The sequence below is a fragment of the Erythrolamprus reginae genome, chromosome 2, assembly GCF_031021105.1.
Source record: "Erythrolamprus reginae isolate rEryReg1 chromosome 2, rEryReg1.hap1, whole genome shotgun sequence".
In the NCBI taxonomy this organism is placed as follows: Eukaryota; Metazoa; Chordata; class Lepidosauria; order Squamata; family Dipsadidae; genus Erythrolamprus; species Erythrolamprus reginae.
The window spans coordinates 305,285,224-305,299,326 of NC_091951.1; the positions used below are offsets into that span (position 1 = coordinate 305,285,224).

Consider the following 14,103-nt stretch of genomic DNA (forward strand, 5'->3'; position numbering starts at 1 on the left):
AAATAAATAACAAGATGATCTGATGTTGTTCATTTTTTATTATTCATATATTTCATAAGCTACACTGGGAAAGAATACGTTGTTTTATTATATACAATTAACTGAACACAATAATGTTCAGGTTTCCTCTTGTGAAATAAAATTCAATTTTTCTACATATAGAACAGAATGTTGTAGTAAATCTCCAAACTCTGTTGAAAATGTAGAGGATAAAAAGGAAAAGGAAATAAAATCATAATCCCTCGTACCCCCATCTGCAAAAGTTGCTATGTGCCAGTCTAAGTACAATTAAATACCATTTTTCTTGACTTTGAACTCTCCTTTTCAATTTTTAAAAATATTTATTTGAAAATAAAATAAAACTGAGTTCAGTGGGGTTTATTCCCAGGTTAATTAAGCATACGGTTTCAATTTTAATTTTTATTACATTTATTAATTTATTAAAGTCAATTTTTATATTAAATTTTGGTGTACGGCTTTTGAGACGTTTGAGACATCTGTGATCTTATTTCCTTAGAGGTATTTAGACAACACATTCAAAATTTTGCTTCATTTAAATAATTTTATGCAATGTCAAGAAATTGTTATGTTCCATGTCTAACATACAGTATTCCCACTCTTTAAGAGATAGAAAAAAAATTTTTGCAGTGTAATTTTGATTGTCCATATTCCCAAAGTATCTTTTATCCTTTCTACAGCCAAATTTTTTCATGTTCAGGTGTAAAATTTAAGAAGTAAGTTGTATAGAAAAATTGAGGGTTTTTAAGCTATCAAACAGCTTCTTTACTGAGTATAAAAAAGAATGACTGAACTAGACATACTAATTTGTTTTCATGAAATATTTTCATATTTTCAGGCAGAGATACGCCAATTCTGCCTAATTACAATGGTTAAAACCCTATTTATCTCAAAAAATAATACCATACTAGAATATTTTGATAGCACGACAAAGTTTAAAATTTCATTGAAATTCAGTTCTGAAAATCATACAAAGTGAACAGTATCTGCCCACATGCTTTGCATATGCTTTTTAAGTAATAAAAATAAAATGAAAGCAATTAATGATTAAACAGTAATTACAATACTTGAAATGTATGTTGTAATCTATAATACCTTTGGTCAAATATATTAGCATAAATGTGAAATTATTTGTTATGTTGTGGAAGTTTCCAAAGTTTATCAAAACGATGTCAGTCATTTTTTGCTCTTATCAGTATAATACATTTGAAGTAATATTGACTCATTACCATTAAACTCCTAAATGAACAAAAATATATTAATCTAATGAAGATTTCTTCCTTCCTTCCTTCCTTCCTTCCTTCCTTCCTTCCTTCCTTCCTTCCTTCCTTCCTTCTTTCTTCTTCCTTCCTTCCTTCCTTCTTTCTTTCTTTCTCTCTCTCTCTCTCTGTCTCTTTCTTTCTTTCTTTTGTTTGTTCACTTTTTCACTTTTTCTTTCTTGTCCCATCTCAACAAGTAACTATGACTGGTAAAAAAAATTAAAAAATCAAGAATTTTAAGAATACAAAATATAAAATAGAAGATTGTGAAAATGGAAGTGTGCAATTAAATAAATGATAAGAACGTTTAGAATTGGATTGCCGGGCAGTAACAGGAGCTATTACTGGTGTGCTTTTTTACTTCATTGTTGTTTTTCTTTCAGTAGAAGTTCTATCAGCTGGGGAGAGTTGTTCTTGTCTTTGAAGCTAGCTCTTGTTTCTCTGAAGTCAGATTCCTTATTCCCAGGACTCCATTCTGCAGTGCCAGCACAAACACACATCAGCAGCTGCAGACCACTTTCAAAAGTTAGCAAGGAACTATCAAGCAATTACTTATTCCACTTTAGATCCAAGTCTGTGATTTTATGTTACGGATCTAAGATTTAAGGAATGAAAAAAAAATCAAAGACAATAAGTAAAGTCAACAAATGCAGAAAAAAAAAAATTCATACCTGCATTTAATTGGAAATATCATATTCTGTAGATGAGCAATGCTGGCAGGATAACCTCAATTAAAAGTTTGGATTGGATGTTTGGATCCTAATCTACAGCTGGATTGGATCCAAATTTCATTATGCTTCCAAAATAGACTGCCAGGATTTCAGATTCAATATCCAGCTTAACTCTAAGTATGATTGAATTGAGATTCATTTCATTCTATCTTATAGGAATGCATTCTAACTATCCAAGTTAATTCACAAATACCCCAAGTGCCATGGGCACTTTCACATCTATTAGTTTTTTAGTCTTCATTTTAGCTACTTATGCCAAGTGTGAAAGTTGTTAACATTTTCTCCCACACCACTATATCAAGGCAGAACCATACATATCTCTTTAGGAAGAAATGCCTTGGAGTTTAATGGGTTTTATGCCCATTTATGTATGCTGGATTTCCCCCCCTAAAATAAAACAGCATAGAATTGTAGCCTTAAAATCAAATACAATTCTGTTCAATTTAACATTTATATTTACATTACAGATAAACTGAAGTAAAGATCAGTCTATGGTTCATGGGTGAAATCCTCTTTAATGACAATGTGAGTTATCAATACAAGATGAATATTCCACAGTGACATGTGAACTCAAGAAAAGAATACGAGCGGCCCATTCATTCTTAATTATATGTACATGAAAGATGTTAAAAGATTTTTTTTTCATTAACTGTACATTTCTGGCTGCTTTACTAATTTATTTTAACAAGAGAAGTGAGACTTGAGGAATGCACATAAAAGGTCTGATAAATTGCAGGTGTTAATTATGGCTGCTGCAAGAGGGAGATTATGGTAAAGTCTCCCTTAAGTTGAGCTTCACTTTAACTTCCTGGGGAAATTCATGTAGTTTTCTTGGCAACAAGAGCATGACCTTCTTTTGACAGTTTCTGACTTTTTACTCTTGTTTAAAGTCCTGGGATTCAGCGGCATTCTCCTTTCCAAATATTAAGCAGGCCCAGTTCAGCTTATCTTTTGATCCCAGACAAAGTTGGCCAGATGCTGCACCTGCTGAGAGTCCAGGAACAAAGGTGAATTAAAAAATGTAAGAAATAAAGTACATAAATAATAGACTTGGAAAACTTTCCAGAAAAACTCCTTTAAAACTACCTTCTTTTGTCATTTTGTCTGTTCAGTGGCAACATAGAAGATACTAAAAATGGCTTTGCTGGATTTGGGTTCCGAAAAAACCAAAGGTCTCAAGCATCATAGACAGGATGCCTCAATGCTGCTATTGCTTAGGACTCCACTGTCCACTGTGATCCAAGAATAATTGAAGTGGTGAACCGAAATGTGTAAGTATGGAAGGTTACAGAGGTGCTTGATTAAGAATCCAATTTTAAGTATTAGTTATTACAAGTGAAAGTAAGCCAGAAGCATTATGTTAATTTTGTTTTCTAAGTGACAGATTCCCAATCTAAAGATGCCCTATATGATACTTCATTTTTAAGGTGTCATAATAGGACTGGTAGGATTTCAGATTCAATATTCAAAATGTGCTCTGGAGATTTAAAGTCCTCTGGAAATTCCTAGTGTAGATTAGGGGAAACAAAAAGGCAAAGGTGAAAGGAAAAGAGATTTCTTCATTCTAAAAAATAAAGCAAAGAAAAAGTGGATGTAGAACCTCCAAAGTAGACTCAATGCATTCCATATAGGCAGGGGTGGGCAGCAGCCAGGACGGGGTGGAATACAGTTCCATTGGCGGAAATGAAGATGTGTGCGCAGCTCCAGCTGATTGGCGGCTGTCACTTCCTGGATTACTGGTCTTGGCTCAGCTCTACTGCTGCTGCTGCGTCTGGGCTGCTTGCTTTTTTCCTCTTTCCTTCCTGGCCTCGGATGAGCTTCCCTCTCTCCTGCCTGGTTCCTCTCTAGCCTCGTGGGTGGAAGTGGCTCTGGCAGAATTTATCCTTCTGGCAGCACCTGTTCGCGTAGCTACCCAGCCTGAGGTGGGGGAGCGACCCAGGAAGGAGAGCGCGGGAAACACAAAGCAAATTGTCACTCCAGAGAGTGACAGTTACAACTGACAAGGTTGTAAGTTGAGAACTTAATATTTCGCTTGAACGATGATGATCATTCAAGCCACTCCCACCTAGTCACATGACCAACAAGCCACTCCTATCCAGTCACATGACCATTAAGCCACACCCACAAAATAAGCCACACCCACAGTGTGGCAGTAAAAACTTTGGCTGCCCATTACTGCATATCAGGATGTCTGGTAAATTTTAAAAATTGTGATGACTGTGATTATAAGACCAAAGACCAATCTCTCTTTTTAATGTGTCACATATTTATTACAGATAAAAAGAGGCATGGCTTTGATTGTGTGGCCAATACCACTATTGTATGAAGGTGAGTCAAAAAGTAATGCCATCTTATTTAGGACAGGTATAATTACCAACACAGGAACATGTAGCATACATCAAAATGAAGCTGGTCCTCTGTGGATCACATCCCTTTCCCATAGGAATCAATGTAGAAGCAAATAATGCGTGAAAAACCATTAGAAAAGAAATAAAAGCTTGGAATTTGGGTGGGAGGAGGAGGAAAAAGAGGAGGAGGACAGTCGCTGCTGAAGATTTAAACTTAATATTAACCGCTCCAAACTTGACAGTAAAAAATATGACTTCAGTAACCGAGTTGTCGAAGCGTGGAACTCATTACCGGACTCCATAGTGTCATCCCCAAACCCCCAACACTTTACCCTTAGATTATCTACGGTTGACCTATCCAGATTCCTAAGAGGTCAGTAAGGGGCGAGTACAAGTGCACTAGAGTGCCTTCCGTCCCCTGTCCTATTGCTCTCCTATATCTCCTATATACCTTTCCTCTATTCCTATATCTCTTCTTCTATTCTTTCATTGATATATTCTATTCCTATATCTTCTTTTCTGTTATTTCTTAGATATATTTTACTATGAGTATCTCCTCTATTACCTTCATCATGTATTTTACTATGTGTATATTGATATATACCCACTAAAATCCTCATTGTGTATTGGACTTTTATATCCTTTCTTTATATATAATAACTCATGTCTATCCTCTTCAATATGTATTGTGCATTGGACAAAATAAATAAATAAATAAATAAATAAATAAATGAAGGAAGAAGGTGAGGTGAGGGGAATAAAAAAAATCCAAAACTTTAAGGCTTAAAAAAAAAGAGGGACTCTGAGGTGATACATCCAGCACTAGGCTGCCTGCCATACACTGTGCCAGAGAGAGAAACCCAGGTGGACGAGACGGGGGAACCTCCTGCTCATTTGACCAAAAGGTGGCTGCTGCTGCTGTTACCTGCTTCCTCTTCCCATGCTGCAGGGCTTCCTTCTCCTCTCACTCGCTTGCTTTGTAGCCGGTACCTTTCCTTCACTGTGGTGACTCCTCGGCTGAAGCCAAATTGATCTGGCCAGGGCGTAGTGCCCCCTTTTGCCTTTCCGCACCCAGACTCTCTGGGAGGCAACCTCGCGCCGAGTGTATGGGAGGCAGTTCGAGGGAGTCACCACAGCAAAGTGGTTTATTCCCTCTCCAAGCACCCAGAAAAAGGAAAATCCTCTGTTCGCTCTAGGCTGCCAAAGCCTCCTTCAGCATCATCGAAAGGCTCCTCTGGCAGTCTAGAAAAGCCTGAGATGGCCGGGATTAAAGGGGAAATGACAGAAAACTGCTGGGCTTTCGTGCCGCTCTCAAATTTCCTGGGAAATTTTTCCGGGCTCAGATTCTTAAGTAGAAAATGGTTCTTAAGAAGAGGCAACACCCAGTTCTTAAGTGGAGGCATTCTTAAGTAGAGGTACCACTGTATTTTTATCCAAAACTTCACCTGAAATAAACAAAATGGCATTACTTTTTGACTACCCTCGTATCTTTCTTTCTTTCTTTCTTTCTTTCTTTCTTTCTTTCTTTCTTTCTTTCTTTCTTACTTATTTAGATTTATAGGCCACCATTCTCCTTGTAGACTCAGAGTGGCTCACAAGGGTAAAAAATAAAAATGCATAAAACCCATAATAAAAACAAACAATCATTCCTCTTTCATACTAATGTCTGGAGTGAGGCTGTTGCTCATGGGCACCAGGCCTGCCAGCATAGATGTGTTTTGGCTGTCCCCTCTTCAGATATTACCCCCTCTGCCAAAATAACCGTGAGAATGAGAATTCTTCTCAGATCTCCGAACTACATGAAAATCTTTGCAATGCCTAAATTTATGAGGGCAATGTGTCACTGCAATATCTAATGCCCCTTTTGATTGCTGATAACATTTAAGAAAAAGCAGGTAGGTTTTGGTTATTATAAAGTTGGCCACATCTGATTTAGTTGGGCATTTCTTCTGCTACTTCTTTTAAAACCTGCAAAAATACACAAGGTGAAGATGGAGAATTCTTTTCTTTTATGATATGATTGATGGAAGTGCTGGAAGATAAAAAAAAAAAACAGTTTAAAGGAAAAAAAATGCCAGGAAGGGATGATATTTTAACATGAGCCTAATGCACTGCATGCTTGGTTCTAGACAGAATCATTCTCCCGATTCTTCTGACATTTTCGATTACCAAATCTTAAAAAATGCACATTGGAACCAACAGTAATCCTCTTCATTACAGAGACTTTTTCAGCCAGTGAATTATGTGTTTGGCTGAGTATATTTATTTGGTGGGCTGAAAAAAATTAACACAATGAAAAATTAAAAGCCCATATATTCAATTATTGTCACATATCCAGGTCAGCTTGCTATACTTGGAAAAATGGCAAGATACTTGTTTGTCTGTCTATCACCTATCATTATCTACAGTATTTAGATTTAATCTCTGAAAATTAGATCCATTTATTGCACATTTTTAAATGGCTGTAAAAGCATATGTGCCGTAGAATACATCTGTATATCTTTCTAAACAATCAGGGTAGAAAATAATTGAAGGCTTATGAGAATCACGCAAAAATTGTGCCCATTTCCTGCCTATCAGATGCTTTTCAGTAAATTACACTGCATTTCAAAACTGCAATATATATTATTCAGACACCAAAAATCAGAATGTGAACAAGCTTTTCATCCATTACTGAATAATTACCTATTATACCAATGTTCTGCCCATCTCATCAGCTTTGCTGGAGACAGGCAATGGTTCATCATAACTTGGCACTTCATTAAAAGCATTTTTACAGGGTCAGATAATTACTGTCTGAGCCTCATATCATGTGGATGCTAAATATTGATAAACACCTTGCAATTAAAAATAGATAGAAAGCTACAGATTATATGACATCAAAAAATCAAAATACAGAGTTGATTCACATATACTTTGACATTAGTTTCAGCAGTTAGATTATAAGCAGTTTCAGTTGATGCACTAGCTTGGGTAACAAACTATTCTAGGGTATAATAATGATTGGTTTCATATTAGTTTTGTGTGATATATTAACTCAGTCTCTATGCACTATAGATCATGGTGATATCATGTAAATTTATATCATGTAAATAGTTATGACTAAAATAAACCACAATTTAGCATGAGAATTATGTTGGAAGCTTGAACTTATCCAAACCTAACTATCATGTTGGAAGACATGTTTAATTATGTAAGTATGTATGTATGTATTTCAAAGATTTGGGAGTGGACCCATTCCTTAATTTAGTAGAAAAAAGATTGAAGTCCCTGTATATAATCCAAAATCCCATCTCTGATTTCTTCTGAATTTAATCAGATTGTGCCTCTTGTAACTTTCTAAACCAGTAACTAAAATTTATCATATAAGATAAAGCGTCAGATTACCCATGTGAACAAAATAAATAAAATTAATAGACGTGTACATATAGCATCAGTGAACGAAACAGTACCAGGCACAGAGACCTCAATGGAATGCAATATTGGGCAGAGAGTCAATGTTATCATGAAAGACAGAAGGCCAGTGTCCTATAATTTTAGTACCCAGTAGTAATCTTTATTGTATTGTATTTATTAAAGTGACAATAACAGACATAGAACTGGAATGGAATGCTCACAAACCTTTCAGTTTATTAATAAAAAAGTTGTTGGGAGACCTTCATACAATTAGTGGATGAAAAATAAATGTGGCATTTTGTTTAGAACAAAAAGCTTGTTTTTTTTTTTTAAGTATCATTGTAAATCAGAGGAACAGAAGCAATTGGTGGAGTCAACGAAGTAAGGGAGGAAGACTTGTTAGCTTTACAATCTGGATAGTCTTGAAGATTCTAATATATTTTGTTATTGTACTATTCAGATTACTACAAATCTCTGTCAGTTCTCAGACATGACTGTCACTATATCTGCAACAGACAGAAGAGATCTAGTTCTTCTGTCCAAGCTTCCTGTTTGACACATTAAGATGATCTCTGGAATCCAGAGTGTTACAATAGAGAAAGCATTTCCTAAGTCTTAATAGTGATACACCAGAGTCACTTGGTTAAGTTGGGAGATTCTAGAAATTGAATGAATAAATAATAGCAATAGCATTTAGATTTATATATCACTTCACAGTGCTTTACATCCCTCTCTAAGGGGTTTTCAGAGAGTGAGCATATTGCCCCCAACAATCTGGGTCCTCATTTTACCAACCTTGGAAGGATGGAAGGCTGAGTCAACCTTGAACCTACTGAGATTTGATCTGCCAAACTGCGGATAGCTGGTGATCAGCAGAAGTAGTTTGCAGTAATAAATAATTAAATAAGTAATAAATAAATAATAAATAAATATATAATATATAAAAATATAAATATATAAATAAAAAATAAAAAATAAAACCAATAAAGTAATAAATAGTAAAATAAATAAATAAAATACCTAACATCAGTGAATTGGATGCCTTGTTACCCTAAGAACAGAAGAGGAACCAAGCAATAAAAGCAAGCAGAGGATGAATTGCAGTTGTTACTTTGAAATAATAAAATTGTTCTTTATTATTTGGCTTCTAATATTTTTTAAAGGTACACAAAATAGCCAGTATAATATGAACCATAACTCACAAATCTTGTACGCTTATCTTTTCCTTTTTTTGCTTTCCATATATCATTGCAATTAGCCCAAGTAGGATGATTTTTGAACTGATTTTGAAGGATGACACCTGACAATAACCTCTCACAATTGTGCTCCCTCCCTCTCTCGCTCTCCTGAAAATTTGTTTCAGAGGAGAATTCAGGGAATTTAAACATAGCTGGGCTTTCATATATTTGATTTACTGTCAAAGGCAGTTCAGGAATAATCTTTTAGCAGACCATCATCTGGCTAGCATTAAAAAGCTTCCCCGACTTCACTTCCTGTAAGTCCAACACATTATGATGGACGCCTTCCATTGGACTTTTTCAGATCTGAAAGCAGTCAGCAGGAAAGTTTCAGAACAATAGAATGATGGGTGAGAGAAAGCAGAAATACCAGCAAGAACAGGCGGTGCTTCTTACAAACAATAAAAAAGTTCAAAAAGTTTTGAGAAGTAGAAGAAATGTGAAAGGAATTAGAGATCCTAAAAATATGTTAGAAAACCAGAAGCTTGATTTACAGAGCTATAAAAATATTGAGAAATTACAAGGTACACTTTGGCATAATATTTCTTGTGAATGCATGTTCCTAGTTGGGTGTTCTTTCTATTTCTCCATAAGGGAATGCAAACCTTCAGCTTAGCGTTGTTTTAGATAATGTACTTTCATTGGATGCATAGAGGCTAGCCAGGGGTGAAATGCTCGCGGTTCGCTCGTGCCTGTCAGTCGTCGGAAAGCTGGTTGTGAAGGGAGTGTGAGGCTCCGCCCATCCACCTTGATGCCCCTATTTGGGTTCTTTTACTCTCTACACATGCACTGAACAATTTGTGCATGTACAGAGGGTAAAATAATCCAAACGGTGGCTCCGGACAGGTGGGTGGAACCATGCGCTCTCTTTGCAACCGGCTCTCTGACAACTGACAGGCACGAGCAAAGCAGGAGCATTCTCCAATGCACTTGCAAAGAGAGTCCAACGTGGGTAATTCTCAAGTCTCATTGGAAGGGACTGAGTTTGATTTAAATATGACACAGACACCGCCCTTTAGCCCTCCAGTCTAAAAAACTCAGTTGCAGTAAAGGGATTCTGAGTTTTTTCTCTCATACAATTTGTAGTTTTTTATTTATTTATTTATTATTTTATTATTTAGATTTGTATGCCGCCCCTCTCGGCATACAACATTACTGTTTTAGAGTAAAATTAGACTAAAATTTAAGTGTAATTACGTTAATAATATTGTTAACATCTCTATCTTTTCTTTCTCCTAGGACCCCCTGAGGCTAGCTCTTTAAATATTATTACTTGTTGTGGCTCTTGAATTTTAAAATAGTGCCCCAACTATATTGCCTTGGGATGACTTCCTTTTTTCATTTATACTGGATTTATGTATTGTGGCAAATTTATAACAGAGGCAGCTCCATTTGTGGACACTGAGCTTCTTGCCAGCTAACACTGTTGGCTAGGTTCTTTTAATTAAAGAACGAGAAAACATTGGGAAATGGATAAGTTATTCATAGCAGCCCTTTTGTGTAGTGTCTTTGAGATTCTCTTAAAGTTTCAAACATGTCCACTGGACAAGAGAAGTCCTAGGTCAGATTCAGAAAATGTTTGAAGAATTGGAGATTCGAACCCAGCCTCCTGACATTTTGAAGGGTCACAGGAAGTCCTATAGTGGTATCACTCAATGAGGTGGGATTTTAAAAAGTGCTTGGTTGCTTTTGGGGGAAGCTTTAAGTCCCCTCAGAGGAATAGCTGCCCTCTTTTCTACTCTTGTAATTATCTAGCAATAAAAGAAATGGGATGGAATTATGTTGACAAAATCTAGGCACATTGCGAAGGTCTTTGGTAGCAGGGTCTCAAGATGTTAGATGACCCAATATTCAGGGACTGCATTCTGAAACATATGTAGATCACTGCGTTCTTTTAAACATAGTTTGGAAAACATTACAATGTTCTGAAATTTTAAATTGAATATGCTGATGAATCCATATGGTTAATATCTGTTCATTTTTCTTCTTTCTGTTTACATTATAGCAGCAGTTACTAAAAGCAGTTCCATAATCTTTTCCCAGGCGCTTGGATGAAGTTTCATGTTTTCCATAACAACAATAACAATTTACAAAAATGAAGCTGGTGCACACATTGGACCACGGAAAATACACAAGGGTCAGAATCAGCTGACCCAAGGTATGATATATTCAACTGAAAAACAAACAGAGGGGAGGGAAAGCGAGGTCTGGTGTATAAAGGAAGACTGCTTGAGGCCAAGAGCTCTGGATAGTAAAGCCAATAAGATATCCAAACCACCCAATAGGACAATATTCTATCTCCTGAACAAATAAATATTGGGAAAAAAAGTTTATCTGTTTCTTTTTAGCAGTGCAAAGAGTTTTCAGCATGTATACATTAAGAGAGGATGTATAGTTGTTTCACAGCACTTAGAATAAGACAAATATGAAGAAAGATGGGGTGGACTTTGGAGGAAGGAAGATTTGGGACTGATGCTTGAGTAAAAACATGCTTTAGTAACAGGGGGTCTTGCCTGGGCTATAACGTACCATGTCCCACATGCTGATTACTTGAACAGACTTGCTGCCAAAATAAATTTTCTTTGGACTTTAGAGTTTATGGGATCCGCTTGTCTTGCCAACGCAGCAGTTTCTTCCCCACACAAACAGTTCTGTTTTTGTTAGCCAAGGTTTAAACAAAGAGGATGCTTAGTTAATTATTTCCTTAAAGACGAAGATAGGTGCAATCTGGGCTGAACTTGTATGGCACACATATGAGTTTATATCATACTTGTTGTAAACCACATAACATTATTCCATCTACACATGCAATAAACTATACATCCATATACATTGACTTATGGAGAAGTTTGTCTTGCATATCCACAAATCTACAAAGAAATCAGCGTTTCTTAGGCTATAATTTGGCTTGAGCTGACCAACTAGCCAGAATCTGATACTTCAGGCAAAGAGTAAGTGAGGTCCAAGAAAAAGATGTTTTACAGATGCACACCAGCTCTGTAAAGACAGAATGACAAATATATTTTCAGAACACGTTTAATGTTGATGGTGCTGTGCTGCCTGCAGGCAGGGTGATCCACCACCTGCATAATTGTATTCTTAGTTTGCATTCTTTCACTTTTATCTTAAATCATTTATAATTGGCGTATGAGGAATATTGCTCGCAGCAGCAGTAACAATGTTGTGTGGGAAAATCTTGTGTTAGCAAGCCAAGCAAACAATCCCTTCATGCAAACATCCTTGTTATCTGTCAAACCTCTTCATTTCAGTAGCATACTGTAATTAGGGGAATAAAGAAGGTATTTTCTGTCACTCTTGTTTTTTTAAAATTAATATTTTTATTGATTTTTATAATATAAAACACACATAACATATAACATATAACATGTGCTCAGTGATCCCACCACCAGACAATCAATCATACCCCACCACCAGTTGGGGGTATTTCTTGTATAAATCATTTAAACCCAAGAGTGAAATATTTCTTTACATATTATAGAGTGATTCCAACTTGTTTCTTATAGCTTGGTCTCGGATCCTACTCGCCATATATCGTCTTATCTTGTCCCATCGCCCCATCAGTTGTTGCAAATCAGTTTCATTAATTGAATTCATCCTTTTATCCATAATCTCAAATTGAATGTGGTCCACCATATACCTATACCAATTTTGCATTGTCCATTTTGTCGCATCTTTCCACCCCAAGACTATTACCGCCTGAGCGCTTTCTATCGCTGCTTGTTTTATTTGTCTGTATTCTCCCATCTCACTACTTTTTACTAATACAGTATTCCCTCGATTTTTGCAGAGGATGCATTCTGAGACCGCCCCCGAAAGTCGAATTTCCACGAAGTAGAGATGAGGAAGTAAATACACCATTTTTGGCTATGAAAAGTATCACAAGCCTTCCCTTAACACTTTAAACCCCTAAACTGCAATTTCTCATTCCCTTAGCAACCATGTAGATTATTACTCACCATGTTTATTTATTAAAGTTTATTAAAAAATATTTATTAAAGGTGGACAAAAGTTTGGGGATGACGTATGACATCATCGGGCAGGAAAAACCATGGTATAGGGAAAAAAACTGCAAAGTATTTTTTAATTAATATTTTTGAAAAACCGTGGTATAGCCGTTTCGCGAAGTTTGAACCCGCGAAAATCGAGGGACCACTGTACTGCCATTTCCTTCTGTTGTTCTTGTTGACAAATAGAATCAGAAATCCTTCTTAATCTACTAAAAATCTTGTAGAGGTTCACTAGTTATATTTCAATGTATTTTCTGGCCATTTCTGTATAGATACTGTATCAGAAGTGGGTTCCTCCTGGTTCAGATCAGTTCGCCTGAACCCAGTGAAAGGTTACCAAACCTTTTACTACCACACTGCGGGCATGGCTTATGCAGGCCGCCCTGCATTTTCTTTCAACATCTTTCAGTGCAAATTGGGTGCTCTGGGGTGGAGCTCCATTTTTGCTACCCCATTGCATCCCACCCCATCTGGGCAGCAGCCCACCCCTGCCTGAACTGGTAGCAAGCTGCAGGTAATGTCATTATGGCATCATGGAACTGGTTCGGTCAGTGCCAGTTTGTGGGCGCCACCATTTTGGGGGGGGAATTTCTTTTTCTAAAGGTTTTCTTCTGTGCATGCACAGAAGCCGGGTTTCTGGAATTGCACATGCATCACCATCTTGTTTTTGACTTAATTTTTAAAAAACGTTTGAGTGCTGTGCATGTGTTCATGCACGGAAAGTACATGAGTGCCCACGAGGCACAGCCCTGCGGTGCAGGAAGAAGCGAACTGGCAGCGGGGTAAGTTAGAACCCACTCCTCTACTGTATTATATCTTCTTTTAAGAATGAACTTACATATTGTAGATGGATGACAAATCAGGTTCTGTGAGATATCGGTTTCACCCAATATTCCGCAGTTTCTTGTTATGGTCAAGAAACAAGAAACTGCTCCATCTGCTATGTCCAGTTATGTCTGGATATGTTGTATTTATTTCCAAATCTAACTTCATTCGAATTCTTAAAGCCAGACTGAAACAAATTATATAGGAGGAAATCACTTTAAATTACTTTAGTATACCATGTACAGCAGATGCAACTGCTG

The 14,103-nt window shown here is 36.6% G+C and overlaps 1 long non-coding RNA gene across 1 annotated transcript in view; it reads left to right on the forward strand.

Annotated features, from left to right (window-relative positions):
• The first annotated feature begins 3,132 nt into the window (after positions 1-3,132).
• The window catches only part of LOC139162551 (uncharacterized), a 30,794-nt gene continuing 19,823 nt past the window's right edge, over positions 3,133-14,103 (forward strand). The window contains exons 1-2 of the long non-coding RNA XR_011558345.1: positions 3,133-3,279; positions 10,996-11,148. This is a non-coding gene — a long non-coding RNA (uncharacterized lncRNA). The remainder of the gene's footprint in view (positions 3,280-10,995; positions 11,149-14,103) is intronic.